Raw genomic sequence first — 5,000 nt, 5'->3', positions numbered from 1 at the left:
CAACAGAGGTAACAAGGGCAACAGAGGTAACAAGGGCAACATAGGCAACAAGGGCAACAGAGGCAAGAAGGGCAACAGAGGCAACAAGGGCAACAGAGGCAAGAAGGGCAACAGAGGCAACAAGGGCAACAGAGGCAACAAGGGCAACAGAGGTAACAAGGGCAACAGAGGCAACAAGGGCAACAGAGGTAACAAGGGCAACAGAGGTAACAAGGGCAACAGAGGCAACAAGGGCAACAGAGGCAACAAGGGCAACAGAGGCAAGAAGGGCAACAGAGGCAACAAGTTCAACAGAGGCAAGAAGGGCAACAGAGGTAACAAGGGCAACCGAGGCAAGAAGAGCAACAGAGGTAACAAGGGCAACAGAGGTAACAAGGGCAACAGAGGCAACAAGGGCAACAGAGGCAAGAAGGGCAACAGAGGCAACAAGGGCAACAGAGGCAAGAAGGGCAACAGAGGTAACAAGGGCAACAGAGGCAACAAGGGCAACAGAGGCAACAAGGGCAACAGAGGCAAGAAGGGCAACAGAGGCAAGAAGGGCAACAGAGGTAACAAGGGCAACAGAGGCAAGAAGGGCAACAGAGGCAACAAGGGCAACAGAGGCAACAAGGGCAACAGAGGCAAGAAGGGCAACAGAGGCAACAAGGGCAACAGAGGTAACAAGGGCAACAGAGGCAACAAGGGCAACAGAGGCAACAAGGGCAACAGAGGCAAGAAGGGCAACAGAGGCAACAAGGGCAACAGAGGCAAGAAGGGCAACAGAGGTAACAAGGGCAACAGAGGCAAGAAGGGCAACAGAGGTAACAAGGGCAACAGAGGTAACAAGGGCAACAGAGGCAACAAGGGCAACAGAGGCAAGAAGGGCAACAGAGGCAAGAAGGGCAACAGAGGCAAGAAGGGCAACAGAGGTAACAAGGGCAACAGAGGTAACAAGGGCAACAGAGGCAACAGAAGCAAGAAGGGCAACAGAGGTAACGATGGCAACAGAGGCAACAAGGGCAACAGAGGCAACAGAGGCAAGAAGGGCAACAGAGACAACAAGGGCAACAGAGGTAACAAGGGCAACAGAGGCAAGAAGGGCAACAGAGGCAACAAGGGCAACAGAGGTAACAAGGGCAACAGAGGCAACAGAGGCAAGAAGGGCAACAGAGGTAACAAGGGCAACAGAGGTAACAAGGGCAACAGAGGCAACAGAGGCAAGAAGGGCAACAGAGGTAACAAGGGCAACAGAGGCAACAAGGGCAACAGAGGCAACAGAGGCAACAAGGGCAACAGAGGCAAGAAGGGCAACAGAGGCAACAAGGGCAACAGAGGTAACAAGGGCAACAGAGGCAACAGAAGCAAGAAGGGCAACAGAGGTAACAAGCGCAACAGAGGTAACAAGGGCAACAGAGGCAACAGAGGCAAGAAGGGCAACAGAGGTAACAAGGGCAACAGAGGCAACAAGGGCAACAGAGGCAACAGAGGCAACAAGGGCAACAGAGGCAAGAAGGGCAACAGAGGCAACAAGGGCAACAGAGGTAACAAGGGCAACAGAGGCAACAGAAGCAAGAAGGGCAACAGAGGTAACAAGGGCAACAGAGGTAACAAGGGCAACAGAGGCAACAGAGGTAACAAGGGCAACAGAGGGAACAGAGGTAACAAGGACAACAGAGGCAACAGAAGTAACAAGGGCAACAGAGGCAACACGGGCAACAGAGGCAACAAGGGCAACAGAGGCAACACAGACAACAGAGAGTCTCAGATCCTACACACAAGATCAACAGAGACGATTGTTTTCCTGGTTACCTTTAGTTGTTTCCGGAGGTCACCGCTCCAGCGATGTGGTCTCAGACCAGGCCTCCTGGTTGCTGGCTTGATCTATCAAGCTGTTAGTGCCTGCCGCCCGCAGTCCAACGTATACATTACAACCCAGATGATCAGGGAGAGTTGTTGGTAATTCCCCTTATGCACGAATAGTGCTGAAGAGTCGTGGTCCCTACACACTTATTGAGTTCTTCCTCAGTATACTCCTCATTGGAGAGATCCTGCGCACGTCTGATCATTTCGATGTGCAGATTTTGGACCAATCCGTCCAGTATCTTCCAGGAGTAGATTATGACTGTGTCTTTCTCGCCTACGATCTAAGGAATATAGTTCTAGGGATGCCAGGTGCTCTCAGTAACTTAGGTGCTTGACCGAGGTTTTACGCCCACTACACCTGCACAAGATCATCACTCAGCAGACAGTTACATCCTATTCTGAATGATTCATCTACTGCTCACTATAACAACAATGATAATAATAATAATAATAATAATAATAATAATAATAATAATAATAATAATTATATATTATTATTATTATTATTATTATTATTATTATTATTATTATTATTATTATTATTATTATTATTATTATTATGAATTTAGTGTTGTGGTGATGGTGTGATGCTGACTGTAACAATGATGGTGGTGACCGTGGCAGTGAAGGTGAGGATGGTGGTGATGGTGGAGGGGGGGGCGACTGCGGGGAAGGGGGAACTGAGAGAGTTACAAAGAGTGAAAAAAGAGTATTGGATAATGTGGTGAAGAGGAGGGGAGGGGGAAGGTGGTAGGGAAGGGGGAGGAAGGTAGGTTGTGAGGGAGAGTATTGAGAGGAGTGTTGGTGTTGGGGAGAGGGCTTGTTGGAGGCGACTGGGGGAGGGGAAGAGAGAGGGGGGAGAATAATAGTTTAGTAGGAGGGGAGGAGTGGGAGGTGGAGAGGAGGACACCAAGAAAATAAACGTTTTCCTTGTGAAGTGTTGACGTCCGTTGGCGCCATAATGTCTGTGTTTCCCGCGTTATTTACTCAAATAACTCACGAATATGCGAGTTTCCCGCGTTATTTAATCAAATAACTCACGAATATGCGTGTTTCCCGCGTTATTCACTCAAATGACTCACGAATATGCGTGTTTCCCGCGTTATTTATTCAGATAACTCACGAATATGCGTGTTTCCTGCGTTATTTATTAAAATAACTCACGAATATGTGTGTTTCCCGCGTTATTCACTCAAATGACTCACGAATATGCGTGTTTCCCGCGTTATTTATTCAAATAACTCACGAATATGCGTGTTTCCCGCGTTATTTATTCAAATAACTCACGAATATGCGTGTTTCCCGCGTTATTCATTCAAATAACACACGAATATGTGTGTTTCCCGCGTTATTTACTCAACTCACGAAAATGCGTGTTTCCCGCGTTATTTACTCAAATAACTCACGAAAATGCGTGTTTCCCGCGTTATTCACTCAAATAACTCACGAATATGCGTGTTTCTCGCGTTATTTACTCAAATAACTCACGAAAATGCGTGTTTCCTGCGTTATTTACTCAAATAACTCACGAATATGCGTGTTTCCCGCGTTATTTACTCAAATAACTCACGAAAATGCGTGTTTCCTGCGTTATTCACTCAAATAACTCACGAATATGCGTGTTTCCCGCGTTATTTACTCAAATAACTCACGAAAATGCGTGTTTCCCGCGTTATTCACTCAAATAACTCACGAAAATGAGTGTTTCCCGCGTTATTTACTCAAATAACTCACGAAAATGCGTGTTTCCCGCGTTATTCACTCAAATAACTCACGAAAATGAGTGTTTCCCGCGTTATTTACTCAAATAACCCGCGAAACAGCGGTGGTCCAGCGTGAAAGACTGGACCGCTGGTGATACTCATCTGATGCGCGATGAATGGGATGAATAACGGCCGGGGAGGGGTTCAGGGGGTCCCCCCCCGCGCTCTCAAAAGACCCCCCCTCTCAATGATCATTTTGCTGCAAATTTTTAAAATATTTTATAACACTCGGCCAAAAAAAAAAAAAAAAAAAAAAATTTAGCGCCCGGCCGGATTGAATTTATTTAATTTAAAAACTTATTGGGACACTGGACGCCTGTGTGTGTGTATATATATATATATATATATATATATATATATATATATATATATATATATATATATATATATATATATATATATATATATATAATTTTTGAGAGGGGGGGAGGGTAGATTTACGACAGTGTAACACAGTTATTAACTGGAGAATTAATAACGTTTTTATTTTTTAGAAATAACGCAGTTAGGTGTTAATTAGCGTGTTAATTAGAGGTTAATTAGCTTGTTAATTATGGATGTTTCTTGGTGTTTGTGATGCGATTTTTTTATGGTTAAATGTTTTAACACATGTTAATTATTATGTTTAAAACTTTGTTAACAGTTATAACGAGTGGTAGTTATGGTTATCTAACTTTGTTAACAGTTATAACAAGTGGTAGTTATGGTTATCTAACTTTGTCAAGTTATAACAAGTGGTAGTTATGGTTATCTAACTTTGTTAACAGTTATAACAAGTGGTAGTTATGGTTATCTAACTTTGTTAACAGTTATAACAAGTGGTAGTTATGGTTATCTAACTTTGTTAACAGTTATAACAAGTGGTAGTTATGGTTATCTAACTTTGTTAACAGTTATAACAAGTGGTAGTTATGGTTATCTAACTTTGTTAACAGTTATAACAAGTGGTAGTTATGGTTATCTAACTTTGTTAACAGTTATAACAAGTGGTAGTTATGGTTATCTAACTTTGTTAACAGTTATAACAAGTGGTAGTTATGGTTATCTAACTTTGTTAACAGTTATAACAAGTGGTAGTTATGGTTATCTAACTTTATTAACAGTTATAACAAGTGGTAGTTATGGTTATCTAACTTTGTTAACAGTTATAACAAGTGGTAGTTATGGTTATCTAACTTTGTTAACAGTTATAACGAGTGGTAGTTATGGTTATCTAACTTTGTTAACAGTTATAACAAGTGGTAGTTATGGTTATCTAACTTTGTTAACTAGAGTTAGTTATACCTTGAAAGGGGATAATTACAGTTATACCCATCGGATAACTACAGTTAGTTAAACTCATCGGATAACTTTGAGAACGCCTCTTCAGGTCGGCTTCAAACCTTCGCCGTTATT

This window comes from Cherax quadricarinatus, chromosome 26 (genome assembly GCF_038502225.1).
Source record: "Cherax quadricarinatus isolate ZL_2023a chromosome 26, ASM3850222v1, whole genome shotgun sequence".
Lineage (NCBI taxonomy): Eukaryota > Metazoa > Arthropoda > Malacostraca > Decapoda > Parastacidae > Cherax > Cherax quadricarinatus.
This window is presented reverse-complemented; position numbering follows the sequence as displayed.